Consider the following 19,920-nt stretch of genomic DNA (forward strand, 5'->3'; position numbering starts at 1 on the left):
AATTAATGACACTTCACTGCTTTCACCCATGCACCCTTAATTAAAAATGCTGAGAGGGAGAGGGGCACAAAGAAATAACATATGGCATTATCAGTGTTGTGCCCAAGAGAACTATTTAATAACAGCTCTAGCTAATTTACTGTTAATAAAACCTAGTCACTCTCCCAAAATCCATATGATAATGTAGACAAACTGTGAATACTCAAAGTTATAAAATTTTTAACTATTCTCTGCATCAGCCTTGATGACTAATGATTCCTACCTCTCAGTAGAAGTAAGGTGGAATATTCAAAAACCACAACTACTAATTTGAACTTGATTGTATTAGAGCACACTTTGATAAGAAGTCATGATATCTAGCTGCTTTTCATTGCTGCTGATGAGTTTTGGGTAGCTAGAACTCTGCGCAGAATGAGTTAAGCATATATTCCTGAAAGATCTGCCTGGAGTCTGTTGAAGAAAATATTTAGTCAACACGTGATATACTTCGTTCCTTTCTGGATCATTTTCTGAGACTGTTGATGTAGCCTAAGTAAAATACTAGATCTTAGAGACCAAAGGAAAGAGCTACAACTAAATAATAGATACTTCCGTCTGTCAGGTAAACAATAGGCAAGTAAAGGTATCTAGAATAAAACAAATGACTTCTCTTAAATTAATGACTCATTCCCTTCCAATTTCCTGAGTCTTAAGAGAAATGAGGGTTCTGCACAAGTACTTCTCTAGTCTATCCAAATAACTCCTGCTGGGAGTCTACCAGGAGGCTGGTCTTGAAGTGCTGCCCGAGGTACCCTTCAAGGCATCTGGTGAACAGCATCAGGGAGAACTTTGCAGCAGCATAGCCCTGAAGGGATTTGGATAGCTAAGGGAATAGGGACAGACAAAAGAACAGTTAGAAATGGGAAGTCTTTTATTTACAAACATCTAAATTATCTGAGCTTGCCAGTGGTTGCCTGCATGCAGCTGCAGCTAAAGAAATGTTCAAATTTCATTCACAAGAAAAACTCTTAATTCTTGTTATCTTGAAGCTATATAATAGAGCTGTAAGTCCTTTCTTTCAAGGACTGCACAATCAATCATTTCTCAGTTGTCCTTATTCACACAGAATCATCAGACTCCCTCTTGGTAGGATTTCCCAGGTTTCCCCTTTAGGAACTAAATTAATGCTTTGCAGATGGATTTTAGTGGCTGAATTCCAAGCTCTTTGTGTTCATTGGCAATCCATTATATCAGTATATATCCAGAATAACTTCCTTCAACTCCATAACTAGTTTTCACTGAATACTTTAAATACTCAATGCTGTATTACATTTCTAATAATAAGAAAAAGGTGCAAGCTGTTCACACAAAATAAATATATTAATGTATGGAACTGGGGAGACTTATTTTAATGAATCTCTATATGAAGGAAAATAATAACAGTTATAATAATTAATAATCAATGCAACTAGCTCTGTGGTGAACATATTGCAGGAGGTTTTTTGAAGGTTTTTTCCTCAAGTTTTTATTTAAATGTTTTCTTTAATACTAACAGAAAAGTTAAAGTTAAGGACAATTTTTAGAAAGCTTGATTAAACACTTCACTCTTCCCGCTTTCAATTCCTCTACCATTTTTCTAGTGATGGGAAATATCTAAACCTTGTTTACTATTGTCCATCTTTTCAAATAATAAAAATTAATAACATTGGTGAAAAAGCATGATTTTTTCTCACCACCAATGTGAGACTTTTCTCTACATCCTATTTACTTTCTCTTGTTACAGTTTAAAGTATCCTGGATGAGGAGACTTTCTGAAGATAATGAACAAAACTAAACTATAATTTATTTCATGAGGTTATTCCAAGATCTTCTTCCTTCCCAACACTTTGTCATTCTGGCCTTCCAGAATGTGTTCTTTTGCCACTCAGAGAGATTAATTTTCTTCTGCTTTAGTTCTCTAAAATCACCACAAGTAAGGACAGAAGAGCATCAGCTACTGCAAAGGAGAGTCAGAAATGCACAAACAAATAGAGATGGGAATCACCAATTGAAGCAGTACCACCTTAAATCATCTTAAACTGTTGTAGAACTGTACTTTCAGTTCTTTTAAATACCTGTATTATACATATTTTATATCCACTTTTAATAGGCAGCAGGAGAAGCTAGACACATTAAGCCGTTTTATTTTTTTGTTCTACATTCATTTCTTTCAAACTCCTCATGAAGTCATTGGTCTTCTTGAAACTTCACTTTACTTCTTTTAAGCAATCATTACTTCCATTAGAAACATTCACAAATGTTTCCTCTACAGAAGCTTACAAATGCGTATCCAACCCCTGCCTTACTTGCATGGCATTCAAAACAGGCCACCTTATCACCTGCAGTTTTAGGATTAATTCTTTGATACATTAAGAAAGCAAAAGAGAGAACGAGAACATTAATTGAATTTGTTTGGGATCCAGGAAGATGTGATAGTTTGATGTGGGGGGGTGTTCTGGTGGCAGGGGAGGGGATTTGCTCCCTGTGCCACCAGATCTGGGTCCCATCCCCCTCGGGGGAGGTTGAGCCAAACTGGCGCCTCTGCGAATTGCCCTATTTAAGTTGAGACAAAGGTGCGGTCTTTTGTCGGTCTTTTCCCAGGAGCAGGAGAGGGGAGGAGGGCGCTGCCCTCGCTCCCGGCCGGGCGACTGCCCGGGCCGAGCCGGCGGAGCCGCATGGGGAACTCAGGGGCGCCCCGCTCCTGGGGCATTTGCCGGGCCGGGTTCACCCAGAGAGGACTAAGATCTGGGAGAAACGGCCACACCGACACCAGGGTCAGTCAAGATGGAGCGGGAGGAGGTGTGCCGGAGCTGAGGTTTCCCTTGCAATCAGCGGTGAGCTGGCAGGTGGCCCCCCTGCAACCAAGATAGACTCGGCAGAGCAGAGACCCACTCGCAGCCCAGTGGAGAAGCCCACGTCGGGAGAAGAGATGCCTGAGCCCTAGGAGAGGTCGTGGAGCAGGGGACTGCACGACCAGGTACTGTTAATAATGGGGCATGGGATGCATGACGAGGTCGTGGAGGCATCTGGAGTCCGTGGGACGACCCACGCCGACGCGAGTGGCAGCAGCTCCCTAAGAGGCCGAGACTGGTAAAGCCTGAACTGGTGCAATCCATGGGGAAGGATTGCAATCCTGCTGAGCAGGACTTACACTGGAAAAGTTTGGGGATTTTTTTCCTCGTGAGTAGGGGATCCACTGAATCAAGGGAAAAATGGTGTAAGGACTCTCCTCCTTTGAGAAAGGAGCAGCAGTTAACATCATGGATGAACTGACCTGCACTCCCCCATTCCCTGTCCCCCTGCACCGCTGGGGGGGAGGTAGAGCCAGGAACAAAAGGAAAGGGGGGTGAGGAGGTTGTTGTGTTTAAGATCTGGCCTTGTTTTCTCTTTCTCCTCTCAAGTAACCAGTTTCGTTCCCTTTTGTCTCTTGTTAGTAACTGTTAATAAATTGTTTTGTTTTAAGAAGAAAGCCTGAGTCATGTTTTGCCCGGGACCATGGTTGGTGAGTGCTCCCTCTCGGTTCTTGTCTCTACCCTCAGTCCAAAAACCACTACAGAAGAGGATCAAAATATATCCATAATATTGTTCTTTTTTTTTTTTTTTTTATCTGATCACTTTCCTGGCACAAAAGATTTTGGTTACACTGATGTATAACATTTTGATGTGGATTTTTTAATCTCCCTTTTTCAAACATCTGTTTTGAAATAATATTTATAACTTAATGCAAAACAAAATTAGTGAGAGTCTACAAACAAAACTTTGAATTAAATGGCACCATCTGCTTTGGAGACCTAGGACAGTTGTTTTAAGAGAGAACCCATGCTGCACTGTGAAAACCCAGAATAATCTTTCTGACAAATACACGAGGTAAATGTTCACGCTATGCAATATATGGGTAAGACAGCAGCCATTTCCAGCAAACACCTTGAGCAAATCAATTGGACAGTACCAGAATTACCTCCTGCTTTACCATGGCAGCAAGCCAGGATCCTGCTACTTGGCTGCCTCCCTTTCCTCCCTCATAAAACATACACACACACCCCTGGCAGCTCACTGTCACCTGGACTTCCACTAACATAATATATTTCCAAGTAAACTGGAAGATTCCATCCAAATTCTAGTATCTTGAAACATTGTCTTTTCTTATTTGGCTGGAGATAAGTTTAGTCTCATGTAGCATACAGTAAAAAAAAACAACAAAAAAAAAAAGGCAGAGAAAAAGACTCTAATGTCTCACTGGCAAAGAGGCAAAATACAGTGAACCATATGGAATATAAAGACAAGGGGATTAAATAACAAATTTTTCCCTTTTCTACTGGTAGTTATCTGAGCTATGAGAAATGTTCATTCAGTCGTCTCTGTGACAGTAAGCAAAAGCATTTCAAGCTAGCTTTCAGCATCGGCTTCAGTGCAGCTATTCAAGCTACACAATACCTGAATCTGACTGGCCAGACTAGTTCAAGTCACTAAAGCCAGGTCTCTAAGATGCTTTATCAATTATTAAAGAAGAAAAATAAATGCATCTGAGGAGAAGAAGAAACAAAGAGTGGTAATGTTTAGCACTAATCTACAAGTGAGAAAACCTGTGCTCCAGGTCTTTCAAGTTCAAGTCCCCTGCTCTTTGGCATGAACAAGTCTAGGCCAAGATGAAAATTCAAATGAGATGATTCTTAAGCCTTTCGCTAAAGCTGAAAGACTACAAAATAAACACCATATACACAAATCCAGGGATATGAAAAATAAACGTAGATTTGCTTCTAAGTCCCAGGTAAAAAAATACCTGATTTCTGGTTTATGTTCCAAAAGCTCTCTGTTTTATTTGTTAACAAGTACTAAACACATAAACAGTGCATACAGCACAGAACAGCATGTAAAGAATAGAAATATATTCCAAGGACAGATCAAAAGCTTAACAATGTCAAGAAATCTTTTTTCCACTGTGTGTTGTCTGAGATTTTGAGCAAAAACCTCCCAAAAAGGATTCAAATTCTGTGAATTTATCATCTCAGATATTGTATGATTCTCAATGTTCAGGTCACAAGATACTGCAGTATAGATAGATAATTTAATAATTTTGGTGTTCTAAATATATGAATACATAATTTTATTTTCTTTTTCCCAGTGCTGGCTTAAATTGAGACATTTATGTAGTCATTCATTTGAGCTTCTATAAGAAGCTGCTCGGTTTTCAATCTATTTAGGTGTTAATTTTGTATTTAAAAGGTAATTATGATATTTCTAATCCCAGATGCATTATTTCTTCTTAGTTGAGAATCATAAAAAGAAGGGAGTGTGGGACAGCAGAATTTTATTTTTTAAATTAAAAACTTAGCAGGTCATCTTTTAATAGATTTATCTATGCACAGGGATTTGTGTATATTCAGTAAAGACTTAAAAGTAGAGATAGCAATTAAGAGTTGTCCTATGGGATATTACTATATGCAGCCTTCCTTCCTCATCTGTAAAAAGCTAAGTGTTTTTTATCAGATGTCAAACACCCTAAGTACCACTGTCAATAGGCATTAAAGGAATAATCAGTTTGTAAGGCATGCACAGCTCCGTGCAGGATTGGATCCTAGAGACAACGAATAACCTTCTCAGGTTATTGTGTTAGAACAGATGACCAGCTTTTACATAAAAGCTAGGTGAGGCAAAATCTGCCTCAGAACAAGGCAGAATGAAACTTTACTGTTATTGTATCTTTAGCTTTTAAAATCAGTCCTTTAATTTGCCCTTTGTAAGTATTCTGCATGGTACTTCAGAGAGGGAATGACGACCAGTGACTTTTGGAGCAATGCTGATTTCAAGAAGCATAAGTGAAGATACCCAGTAAAGCACTAATGTAGTGCTGGTGCTCTTAGACTGTGAATTACTCTGACCTTTATGAAAATTATCATGGCCAAGTCCTGTAATTACATGAGCAGTTGAAGAATTGGCCCTTATGACAAAACTCATCATTCCTTTAATCACTAGTCTTGAAAATCAATAGTATTCTTTAGACTTAAGAAGGAAAAAAAAATATGCAGATTTATTATTAAAATGCTAATGAATTCAAAATGGGGACAATCACAAGTAATGAAAATATTTTCACAATTTTTTTTTCCTTAATTTCCCTATTTTAGGAGTTGACCTCATTAATTTAAGAATATTTAAATGTTTGTTTTGAGTGATTTATATCTCTATAACTGTATGTTTGATGTGTCAGTTGCCTCAGTGTCTTTCTTTAAGGTGCCTTACACAAACAACAACCTTCTTTGACTTTTTAAATTTTTTTTCATTACAGCCAGGATACTCGTATTCAGAAAGACACCTGAAGTAATTCTGAACAGTAAACAGTTGTACAGGGAGTTAATAAAGAACCGTGAAGTGGAGCACAGCTATAATAAAAGATTATATCACAATAGATAAAAGGTACAGCGGTGCTTTTCTCACTGGGATTTTGTAAAGGACTTGAGTTCAATTACGGTATTGGGTACTTTAATCCTCATTCTCTATTTGCCATGAATAAATCAGGAACAAATTTACCAAGTCAATGGACAAACAATATTCATTATTTTAGACTACATTAACCCCCAAACTTCTACATCGACAGGAGTGATTCACCTAGATAAGTCAGGTCCAACTGAGGCTATTTCTAAGAGCTTTAGAGCAACACCAAAAAGAAACACATGTGCTTGCATGTGCAATATTCTCTGTGTATTCCTGTATTGCACAGAGAGCAGAGAACAAAGGACCTTTCTTTACTCAATATTTCTTTTTTTTGAAAACTCAATCTTTTATACTTTAACTACAAAGGATTTTATTATTCATACCTTATCAGATTCACCATTATCACCTTCAGTACTTAGCTAAGAGAATGATGTTTGGAGTTTAGAGTTGTCTTAGAGTACTCTGGTGGTCACTAGGAGAGATACGTATCTCTAGGGCACAATTTTGAGTATGCTCTTGCATTTCCCTGTAGAAATACCTATATAATAATGCCAGTGTCTAGTACGTAAAATAAAGTGAAATGAGTCCATGTGAAAATGGTTAATATATGCATTTGTTTTGAATCTTCAAAAACAATTGGCCTCCACACCCTTAAGACTTGAAAGGATGGATTCCATAGGCTCTTACTGGGCAAAACCATGCCATGCTACCTATGAGGAAAACGCAGGCAGGTGGCTTAATGCTTCCTTTAAGACCAATGAAAGCAGAACACTTCTCCAGGATTTCTGAACACTGATGACCTGGCCTGAGCAGTAGCTGCAACTTTGGTCAGTGGCCAAGTATTCAAATGTTCTGGATAACAGACTGCTGAGCATATGCAACCAGAGCAATGCATCCAGAACACATAAAGCTTACTGTATATGTTCTGGCCATCTGTGCAGCTCATGAGCAATTGCTCAAGTGCATCCCAATGTGTCAGGCTAACTATATGTGCCTTGTACATCACATACTCCCAGCTTTCCTGAAAGCAACGTTTGTAGAAAAGGAAGAGATGCATCTCATATAGTTTGATGTAGTTATATCCATGTTAAAATCCCCTCTCCTCAGTTAAAATGGATGTTACCAGCTACTGTTTCGCCACCATAAGAATGGGTCATACAGCAAAGACTGTCATATAACTTAAAATGCACCTTCCATGTAGTTCACACATCTATCAAGTTTTTCTGCTTCTTCTAAGTTAAATGGTTCAAATAACTTAATTATTTCCTTCCTTTGAATCCTTTGTATCTTTCTAAATATTTCTATAGATTCTTTCAGGAAGTGTGCACTCTAGAGAGCTGCAGGAAGGTAGATTGCCATGGACTGAGACCTTGCTTTTCAGAACAGGATACTGAGAGCATTTTTTGTGTCCTCAGCAGTGTCATTTGGACCCAGATCCTGATTGCTAGGACAACTGTTTCAGCGGAGAGGTTGTGAACAGCCTGAGAATAAGAAGACAATACATCATTAATGTATCTTGAGAGTTACATCCGTTTCTGGATCTATTCAGAATGAGGCCTTTGGGTGTGATAGGAGATGAACTGTGTGACAATTCATCTTCTCATCCTCAGAAGATCCCCTGCTAGACTCACATCCAGAGCAGTGCTATAAATGTGTTATATGCATACTGCTACCACAAGGCATGGGAGGGACAAGCAAATACTCTCTTGAGAGCAAGATGTGAATACAAACAGCATGCACTGCAATCAGTGATAAGGTGCTGGTCACACATATTCAACCGATGAAAGCTAATTTATTAAAAGATACATGAAAACAAGCTCTTTAAACTAGTATGCCATACATAAAAGACTATTTATTTTTCACCTCACATCTCTTCTTTCTTGTATGACTGAATTTTTTGTTTTGTTTCAGCTATGACCTTTGCTGATCACCATAATTTTATAAAATTAGAAGGTTTTATCTACAAGTCCTGTATAAGAAACGTATATAGTTTGCAAAATGAAATAACTATAATTCCATGCTCCTTGCTTACCAGGACTTTACTATCATGGAGCTGTTTGTGATTCTCACCCTACAGCATTGGTTCTAGTATTGCTGGAATGGAAGTCACATGTGTGGGACTCTGCCCACCATATCAACTTCTTCTTTTTAAAAAAAAAAAAAAGAAAAAGAAAAAGAAGACTACCCAGGTTTGCATTTAGTTTGCTGCACTGTTCCTCGTTATCCATGACTCCTCAGAAATAAAATCATAGAATCATAGAATAGCCCAGGTCAGAAGGGACCATCAAAGATCATTTGTTCCCATCTTTCATGGAAAAGGAGGCCTAGATGTGTTTAGCATTCTGTCCAGTTGTGTCTGGAAAACCTCCAGTGATGAGGACTTCACCACATCCCTGCGGAAGTTGTTCCAGTGATTGATTGTTGTCACTGTAAAAAAAAAAAAATCCATGTTCTATCAATATGAAACCTCTCTTGGTGCAACTTGTGCTCGTTGCCCCTTGTCCTCTCCATGTGGCTTCCTTGTGAAGAGAAAGCCTCCATCCGCTTTGTAGCTACCTTTTAAGTACTGGAAAACTGTGATAAGATGCTCCCAAGCCTTCTCTTCTCTAGGGTGAAAAGACCTAACTGGTGTCTCCGTTTAGCAAGTATACCAAAATATGCAGTCATTGGGCTTTTGACTATCGCTGACTTGCAGAGAGTAGAACATTATTTGTCCTTCACACCTTTGAAAATCTCTTCTACCTATTAAACAGATCCATTAACATCTTGGGAAGCACAGCATCTCGGCTGGCTGATTTGCACATGTTCAACCTTACCTTTAGAGCATTTTTTTCCCTTGCTAATTATTCGTATTACTTCTTTTCTGAAGAGAATTTTCAAATGAAAATAACATGTCAGCTATTTTTAAATTATCATTTGTTTCATTGTCTGCACTATTTTATCCTTTTAATAGATCTACTTTCTCTCCAGTAATTCATTTGCCACTGATGTATTTGTGTAAGACTGTCTCTTTCACATTGACCTCTATGGTTAGCCTCAACACATTTTGATTTTTTGCTGCCTTTATCTTAACCTCAACACCAATAATATGCATAATATTACCTGGAAATCCAGATAACATTATTACTACTACAAGTCAATGAATGCTTTCACCTTAGATAATAGTTTTTGCTGGGGAGTAAATTCAAAGATAAGTGTGTTAAGAATGCATAAATGATTTTGCTTGAAGCCTCAGCAGGTACTGAGTCACAACCCATTAATCTTTTCATATACTCCTCAGCATGAACAATTAATATCCCACTATAATGAGTCTATAAAAATAAGTCTAGTGATGTTAAATATTAAAATTTAAAACAAGCAGAAACCAAAAAGTTTAGAGAATTCGGTGATACCAACTGTATCCTGGGCTGTATCAAAAGGAGCATGGCCAGCAGGTCGAGGGAAGTGATTCTGCCCCTCTACTCTGCTCTTGTGAGACCCCACCTGGAATACTGTGTCCAGCTCTGGAGTCCCCAACACAAGAAGGACATAGAGATACCGGAACGAGTCCAGAGGAGGGCCATGAAGATGATCAGAGGGCTGGAGCACCTCTGCTATGAAGACAGGCTGAGAGAGTTGGGGCTGTTCAGCCTGGAGAAGAGAAGGCTCCAGGGTGATCTTATTGCAGCTTTCCAGTACCTAAAGGGGGCCTACAGGAAAGCTGGAGAGGGACTTTTTACAAGGGTGTATAGTGATAGGACAAAGGGAAATGGATTTAAACTGAAAGAGGGCAGATTTAGGTTAGATATAAGAAAGAAATTTTTCACTCTGAGAGTGGTGAGGCAGTGGAACAGGTTGCCCAGAGAAGTTGTGGATGCCCCATCCCTGGAAGTGTTGAAGGTCAGGTTGGATGAGGCTTTGGGCAACCTGGTGTAGTGGAGGGTTTCCCTGTCCATGGCAGGGGTGTTGGAACTAGATGATCTTTGAGGTCCCTTCCAACCTACACCATTCTATGATTCTGTGATTCTATGAATCTGAAGTACTGCTAGCCAGAACTAAAGTCAGTTCGATGCATATACACAGAAGCTTACCATTAGTAGGAGATAACACATTTTTGACTATGAATACTATTCCAGAAGATCTAAATTACAAATAGGAGTATAATTCATGCTGGTGATAAACCAGATTTATATTGATGTAATTTCATTGACAGCAGCAAGGATACGTCTGCATACACTTAGAGTAATGCAGTATTAGGTTGTTCATTTTACTAGCAATGGACGTAGCTATCTATACAGCCACTGGTTGAGTCATAGAAAGCAGAACAAGGAAAGAATCATATCCAGAAAGATGATTTAATATTACAAAGCATAATGACGACCTTGTAAAATCTCATGACAGTCATTGCTTCACTTTTCATAAAATCTAGGTTCAGTGTGGGTCAACAGACTGTTCCATAAAATATTGTTGGATAATTTGGGTTAGCTACTGTTGAAAAAGTAAACTTATATACTGTGAAATGTCTGTGGATTTACAAACCTTAGTGAACACTTTCTTTAATTATGTCTATAAAAAATCAGCCTCTGTCACTATTTCAAATTGGAATATAAATCTATCTACAGTAGGTGCGCAGCAGCAGAGACACTGGAAAACATGCTCTGGAATTAAAGGTTGCCATTTATTTACCCTTATGGTCTTGCAATATATTAAACTTTTGGAAAACAGGAAATTGGGTCTTGTCTTATTTAATTTTGTCTCTTAATCTAACTTGCAATAAATAGATATAGTATCGACATGAACAAGGACTTCCAATTGCTCGGGGGTTGATTTGTTTCATTTCAGAGATAATGGTTATTTCAACAACTGTAAGAAGCTCAGTAGTGATAGTACTCAGTGTTCAAAGGCAGTAGGAGATCCTTGAAGAAAAGCTCCATTTCTTTTCCATGAGAAAAGAAGTCAATCACCTAAATTTGTTCCTTAATGTTCATTACTTTTTCAGTTATAGTAGAAAAGGCTATAACAAATAAAATTAGGACTAAACAATAATAAAGTCAAACAATGTTTTTAGTTAAGATAAATATATACTTCAGGCCTTTTATCTTCTCTGTGAGTTCTTACTGTGCAGGAAAATAGAAGCTGAGTTCCAGTTCAACGAGTTTTCTTCCATTATGTCTGGATTGTCATTAAACTTGTATTAAAATGTACAGTATAGCATCATAAGGTTTTAGATCAGGTCTATATTAAGGAGTGAAAGACTGTTTTTTTCTCTCAAACAGTTTCCTGAAGTTATCTCTCTCTTATGATTTAGGGGTGAATATATGTAACCTTCGGACTATACATTTGTCCTCCTACCTGGCAGTCCTCAATGGCCCAGTTTCTGTTTAAGCTTTGTGAAGGCCACGCTGCAGAAGCTATCTCTACTGCAGCAGTATGAAAACTGATCTTACATTTGAATGTAGATGAATTCTTCTAGAAGAGTGGGCAAGGAAAATAAGTTTATCTTATCTAGTATGGGGATAGGGAAAGGGAAGGAGAATCAAATACGGCATGGATATTACTCATCCTACTGTTGCCTTCTTGAACAACTGAGACCCTGTCAAGCCTTTCTGTAGAACAGAAAAAAAAAAGTCTTTCATAAATTTCGCAGGAATGCACTATAAATGCAACTAAGAATCAAATTGAACTCAGATGTTTACAAGTCAGATATCAATAGTTAGTCAATTCAAAAAGTGTCTCCTGAGATAATTCATCTCATCTTGAGAAACGTGCATGAGATAGGTTAGATGCCTTAGATGCTTCAGAGTTGCCCTTTCCACTGGCTGTAGAAGCTTCGGGTGACCAATCTAGACATCTAAAGTTAGGTGAAATGAATTGCAATATAAATCAACAACCTCTGGAAATATGTAAAATTTTATTCTTCAAAGCAAAATGAACTGACAGAAAAAAATCATCAAGAGATTGTATTCAAAATGTGTGGTTTGCTAGATTTCCTTTTCCTAACAATGAAACTCTTGTTTTAGCAGTCTGGGAACATATGACTTCAATCAAATGACATATTAAGTTAGGACAGATGAGTAATTCCTAAAACATGTTAAGCAAATGTCACCATTTTGCTACATGAATCATCTGTAATTTTTTAAGGTATAAATTATCAGAAATAATTACCCAAGAATTTAGAATATAATTCTTGCTCTGTCATTTGTGGGAATTTCAGCAAGTTTCTAAGTTATTTTGGATAGATTAGACAGATTTCATGGAATATTTCTGTTCTCTTACGAATATAAATCCTGAGATCTGATGTGTTAACATATCTGATTATGAATTAGAAACTCACGTCTTGCTTGATTTATATGAAATAAGTCATTGACAGAAACATGTCTGAAAACATTTGCTAAAATAGAGACATGAAATTGAAATTATTTCTGCTTTTGAGTTTGCTTCAGTGAGATGGGTTGAAGCTATTTTTCCTTGCATACCTCAAAAAAAAATAGCAAAATGAGAAATAAGCTATGGTCCAGAATAGATGTAGTATCATGAGAAGAAACACAGCTTGACTTGCAAGTGCTGCAGAGTTAATACTGTCTGACCATTACTCTTATTCTCCCTATTTGCTTCCGTACTTTTTGAATTCTTTGCTGTGTGCAGCTCAGCTGCAGCCCAGCCAGTGGTGGCAGCATCCCTCTGCGGGACTCAAACATCCAGTCTCCTCTCCCTGAATCAGTGCTCTCACCACAGCACCTCAGCATGAGGAGAGGTTTTCACTGCTGGCTCCATCAGATGAGATGAAGACTTCTCTTCAGCTTCATGGCCCCCAGAAGGATGGCTGCAGGTGTCGTGAAGGCCCCAGGCCAGCCCCTAATCAGACATGCTCACAGTGTCACTGTTTGCTCTTAGTAAACTCATGATGGCCATACACAAGTGAACACTTTTTAGAGATGCCTACTTCTCTGCATTAATCATATCACAATAATAGCTTTGCATCCCTGTGCTCTGCCTGTCCTTCTATTTATGGGGGTGATTAACGAGTCACTTCAGCAATCTGATTACGGCCGTATGATTGTGTTGAGAGTTTCAGGGTTTAATTTTTTTTTTTTTCCTTTTGAACACCTTGCTGAGAAGCCACATTCTAAGATAATCTACAATAAGAGAAAAGACAAGAGGTGGATATAAACCAGCAAGATGTAGAGAAGAGAGATTCAATGACAAGAATTTGGATGCCCATCAGCAATCTTCTCTATGCCCAGCATTTTCTTTCCCTTGGTTATAGAAAGCCAAACCTTCTCATCTGTGGCAGTCAATCAACATTAATTTCAATGGAATATTTTGTGTACGTTGGAGGTGAGACTTTGAGTCACATAGTTTTATTTTCTCGTAACTTTTTTTTGTTAAAAAATCTTAATTCATTTTAAAGCTAAATTAAATTTTGAGATTAAAAACAACCAAGGATTTTATGCTAATACAAAATGATATATACAGAATTAATTAGGACTGTAACTAATTAGTTTTATAAACCATGTGTTTAAATTTTACAAGTTTATTAAGCACAGAAATGAACTGGAAACAGTTAATTTATTTTTAAACATGATTTATACTCATTAAGCTTCTGCCTATTCATCTATGTTTTAGTTATATTTTCCACAATATTTTCTGCAAGATTTCTTTCATCTTCAGGCAGAGTTAAAATCAATATTGGGGGTTAATTAATGACTGTATATATAGCATAAAGCTCATGAAATAAGGAGTGAATATAAAAATCATTCAAGACGTATAAATAAACCCTTTTCTATATGAAATCATGTATTACAGAAATATTTTACTTGTCAAGTGACAGACAGCTGCTTTTAAATGCTATATTTATCAATAATAAAATCTCTTTATTGTCTGTCATTTTAAACTCTTTTATGAGTTGTAACTCAAAACAAGAATACACAAATAAAGATCATGACATGACAATGATCACTTAGTAGAATTTGGATTGACCATTGTAAAAAAAAACTAAAATAAAACTAAACTTATTGTTCACAAACATGCCTGTTTCAATATTTCTGTATTCTCACCAGTCATTCAACTGGTAGCCAAGTAGAAATAAGCTGATTTTCTAAGTGAGCCTCACTTTTAGGGAAATGAGCACCAAGATGAATAAGTTAAGCTTTGCATTATACATAGTGTCTCATCTCAAGCCACAGCATACTGCTAATTTATATCTCAATTTATGCTATCCACGAAAAGTCCTTTGCCAATCAAAAAGGAAAATCTGTTTTTTGGTGTTGTTTTTTTTTTTTTTTTTAGTGTGATTTGTCAGAGAGTTGTTCTAGGACTCTCCATAAGTAACTTTACTTTCTTTTCTCATGCAAAATATAGGTGGTATCCATAGGCAGGAAGTTTTACGCAATTGCTAAAAGTGCACAATAGTAACAGAAGTTATAATCCTCAGCAACACTGCGCTTGTTACTTCATTGTTGACAGTGCTACGTGGAGCAGAGATTGTTACTGAGCTTCTAGAAAGCAGCCGAAAGCACAAGCAGAAGCAAAGTTAGCTGGCCGGGCTGCTGCTGTGCAAAGCATTTGTGATAGCTGCAGAGAAACCTGCCTCCATACTCAGGCCAGACTGCTGAGCAAGGGATGGAGAAAGCATGTTGCCCTGCCGGAATCAGACAGCCCTGGGGAGAACAGAGACAGAAACACACACAGAAAGCCCAGCCACCTCCCTGAACACACTCTGCAAAACGGCTATGATTAGTGAAGATCATGAGAAGAGAGCTGGAAAATGGTTAAGTAGGTGGAAAGAAATGTCAGCCATACTCACTCAGCTGGTTACAATAGCGCTGAAACCTTCTGCTCATCGTCTTACTCAGGATCCCTCAGATTCCTTCAAGGTTACAAGCTGTCCTCCCAAATACTGCTGGCTTTCTCCGGTACTGGCATAGTATTCCTAGCAATCTGTCCATACTTTCTGGCCTCCTCAAGTGCAGGATCAAGCCGCAGGTGCTTTTTTTCCTGTGCTGGTTTGCTTGCCTATTACTCTATTCACCTAGTTCTTCGTCCACCTCTGAGTGGCATCAAATCATCAGTATTTTTTTCCTCAATTGGATCTCAATGGCAGCAAATTCCAGACTTTTCAATCAGCTGGTGCTGCTCTTGGCACTGCTGGCCCCGACCTAATAAACATAGACACATTAATCCTGGGATAGGCAGGGAACCTGTCTGTGAAACAGAAACGGTAGTGCAGAGTAGTCGGGGCATAGAATAAATAAACAAGAACACGCATTGTATGCAAAATGTTTAAAGAGAAATAGCTCTGGTTAACTTAATAATGAGGATATACAGCTCATATGGAGCTTTTTTTTTTGATAAAAGCCCAAAATCACTTTGCTGAAACAGAGAGGGAATGCGAAGAGATCAATTACTATTTCCCAACACAATAGGTAGAAGGGTTGGGCTGATGTTTAGGTCTTCTGAAACACTGGTCACACTAGATTGCACTGGCAATGGCAAAGAAAAGAGCTATACGCTAATTGGTGCTCAACAGGAATTTATCCCCAGGAACTAATTTCACTACCTTTAAACTAAGGGTCATAATAACTGCTGTTCAGTTCTGACATAAGTAACACCATTACACTTAAAAGAGATTCATTTGGCTGGCGTTATCATGTTAAATGGTGTGTGGCAGCAGGTAAACAGATGTAAAATTTCCAGCTTTTCAGTTGGAAAATAAAAATGGAGAAATAAAGATGAAGTTAAGTGAACATGATCTTTACTCCTGTGCTCCTGTTTCTGAAGTGATGTAAATAACAAGATATATTTAAACTTTGCAAATCAGGACACTCCATTAATTGAAAAAAAAAAATGACCTTGGGGAATCTACTGTATAGTGACCATATTATTTGATACCAGGCAGTGCTTTCAACACCAATACAAACCTCAAAAATTTTCACTTAATATATGCTCTCAGTATAAGCCTTGTGACAAAAGGGAAAAATAATAAGAACATATGTCAACTGCATTTTGAATATGGTAAAAGTAAGATGAGAAAATTTAGGACTAAGGTGATGACAAAAGCTCTATTTTTATTCAGTGACACTTGCAGTTATTTCTAAGAAAAGTGAGAAAGCAGGAATTTTAAATTCCTGTTTTGCCTTTTCTCTGCCGACTACTTTGACCTGAAGTGCATGATATGTATGAACTGTATGGGAATTTCTTTAGTAGAGTGACTCTAAAGGACATTGTGATACTGCCAAAATGAGAAAGTCCAACAACGAGAAAATCTGAAGTTTCCATAGGAAAGAGGCTGTAATTTGTAAACACCCTTGTTGAAAGAAGTAGCTGGTTAATTCAATAAACAAATTGCACAGAAATAGTCTGATTTTATGGCATCATTTTTTCCCCGATAGAAATATTCTCAGCAAAGAGGAAACTACATCCAGCACGTGGAGTTCAGATGCTAGAATTTATATATCGACAATATCAGCCTGTTTTCATGACAGATAATGACAGCAGAACAAGACATTTTATGTGGTATTGTTAGAACAATTGAATACAAGCAGGCAGTCTGAGGCCTCTTTGAGGGCTTAGTAGGGTTTCAGCAGTTGTACCTGCTTTCCAGTTTTGCAAGAAACATACATGAATATGTTTCAGCATATGCAAAGGTATTCAAAGTATATATACTTACTTATGTACCAATAAATAGGAAAAACAAATAGCTTTGATTGTCCCATCAGTAACCTTTGTCAAGCATGGAATTTTTATTCCTCTTCTTCACTCTTTGGATGAATAGAGATATTTTCAGATCATAATCCAAATCACTCCAGTTAAGAAAATGAAAAGATTAAATGAAAAAAGGGCAGCCTATCCATACTACATTTTTATTGTATTCAGAAATATATCAGCACTCTACTCCATCAAGCAGAAGCAGTCAAGGTAGTATTGAAAAAAGATTTCCTTTTCCTAACTCATTCTTCATTGTTCCTTTAAAATATTTTCTGAGCAAAGTGAAAAGAAAACAAGCCTAGATTTATTTAAAGAAACTACATGAGAGTGATGCCTGCTATAGAAAGCGTTATACTATTCTAACTGCTTTGATCAGTAAAAAAAAAAAAAAGAAATCCTGTTATTTGCTAATTGTGTTGTAATAAAAAAAAATGTTTAAGGCAGCTAAAGAGTCCATGCCCCAAAGGCCTTCCGAATTAAAATGAATGTTGTGACCTCACTAAGCAAATACTAGGAAAAATGTATTCTGTGCTGTGGCAGCTCTAAGCAGCTGCTCTTGAGTCTGTGGGCTACACCAGCTGTAATAAAGTTATGATATATACAGTTTATCTATTAAAAAAGCTTTGTGTAAGTCTCCATAACCCAATATAAATGGAATTTCTAGTGAAAAATTCAGGTGCTCACCCTTACCTTTTAAAAAAAAGGTGCATTAGTGAAGTCACTAAATACCTTTTCTTCAGTGTTTATGACGGTATTTTTAGAAAACAAGACTGACTGTATAGTTTACTGAAAAATTTCCTTCTAACCAGATGCTCTTTTGAGACCAGAGTCCTGCTGACGGGCACAAGAAGCATCTGGCCAGCTGTCAGGATTGATTTGGCTCGGTAGAAACTGGCAGCAATAACAGAATGAAGGAAGACTGCAATTACACCAGACAGTAACCCCTTCAATTCCAATAGCTGGGAACATAACCAAATATTCTTGACACCTGATAAAAAGGAGCTGATACAATGCTTGGTTTCTGCATTAGTTAAAAAAGATTTCATGTAGTTGCACCAGCACTGCCTTGTCAGCACCCTACAAAAGTCCTGCAGGAATAAAAAGTGGGAACCTGAGAAGAAGTACATTGAAGGAAAAAAAAAAAAAAAAGCTACAATTCCTCCTTGATCCTTTTCAGAAGCTATTCTATGCCTAAACCTCCAGATACTATATTGTGTGTCAATGACTCAGATTTTCAGTGTCCTCATAAGACACTCTTTTGAAACTTTTTGAACTTTGCTTAAAGTAAGTGAATCCTCTCAGGACAGAAACCCCAGACTCTAAAGAGGAAAAAGCTGGAAGGAGACTTTCTGCTGCCTTCAGTGAGAGCTGGCATGAGCTGTAGTCATCTGGCACGTGAAAGACTCCATGGTAGTTTGTATGTGTGACTTGTGTGCTGTCAGCTCACACTGACATTAACCATACTGCAAGATGAGAAGATGTAAGAGGGGAGAAAGGAAGAAGAACACATCTATAATACCTTTGTCTCTCATCTTATTCAGCTTCTTCTGTCTATATTTGTCGGCCGTTCTATACTCTGGTATTGAGAACACCTGTATAAATATACGGCTATTCCGTTTGTAAGATCGTAAGATGTTGAGAGGATTTTAAAGAAAAAACAGAGCTCTTGCAGACAGCAGGGATGTAAAATACCACTAAATTATCTTTCAGAAATCTAGCTCCACAAACCAAGCTGAAGTGGACCATTTCACGCTTATCCAGGTTTCAGTCTGTCGCCGAGCCAATAGTAGCATAATAACCTCTTTGAGAGCATGTGCTAAACTGCAAGAGACTGCAAACTTCCTCTTGTCCTACAGGAAGGGAGTACTACTCTTTCAGTAGAAAAACTACATTTTCTTCTGAGTAATGTAACCTGGAGGACATTAAAATCCTTATAGATCAAACAGAATTTTAAAACTGCTGGAAAGCTTGGATAAATACTCAACTTGGGTAAAGAACAAGATTTTCCCCTCTACACAGTGAGTTTATACCTTAAAAAAAAAAAAAAGCTTTCAAACCATAGATATTTCATGGTAGAACTATTTCCCTACTGCTACGTATGCTGAATGTTTTAACTTTAATAGATGTATCTCTGTTATGCGAACAACCACACATCCCCATACATCTCCACTGAATGTGTAAATAGCACACTAGGATTTTTCTTTGCCGCTATTAAATATTGTTTTTCATTAGAACAGCCTGGACTGTTCTAAAAACTCTTCCTTTACATATATACATGAATCATTCTTTGACATTCATGCTGGAACAAGTGTTTAAAAAACCGTCAAGGAAGGAGGTGAACGAGCCTGCAACCCTGAGGTCATGCTAATAGACAGTGTGCTTTGCTGGTTCCACTGCCATTGTCATAAAGATGATGTTTTCCATGGCTAAACATGTAAGTGCTTAGATACTACTCAAATCCTCATTACTTTTATTTATTGGTATTAAAGACTCAAAGAAAAATTGCTCCTGTCTTGTTTACTACCATCTCTTACTATGCTTGTTTACTTTAGCTGCTAAAATGCTCATGGCAGGAAACTATTGTTACGTTTCTTTCTAGGGCAAACGCAAGTTTGGATTGACTCTGCTATGTATCATAACTCATGTGGAAAGTATGCATTAAAGACTTCCCCAGACTGACAAAAATCAACATTATCTCGGAGGAATGGGACCTCTGAGCTTTCTCCAAAAGTGATTAGTAATACACGTTCAGACTACCTAAGACTGAATTTTCTTTAACTTCTTCAG

The 19,920-nt window shown here is 37.7% G+C and overlaps 1 protein-coding gene across 2 annotated transcripts in view; it reads right to left on the reverse strand.

Moving 5' to 3' along the window:
- GPC5 (glypican 5) overlaps positions 1-19,920 on the reverse strand; it is a 795,927-nt gene that overhangs the window by 120,219 nt on the left and 655,788 nt on the right. The window lies entirely within an intron of this gene.

The sequence above is a fragment of the Tauraco erythrolophus genome, chromosome 1 (assembly GCF_009769465.1).
Source record: "Tauraco erythrolophus isolate bTauEry1 chromosome 1, bTauEry1.pri, whole genome shotgun sequence".
In the NCBI taxonomy this organism is placed as follows: Eukaryota; Metazoa; Chordata; class Aves; order Musophagiformes; family Musophagidae; genus Tauraco; species Tauraco erythrolophus.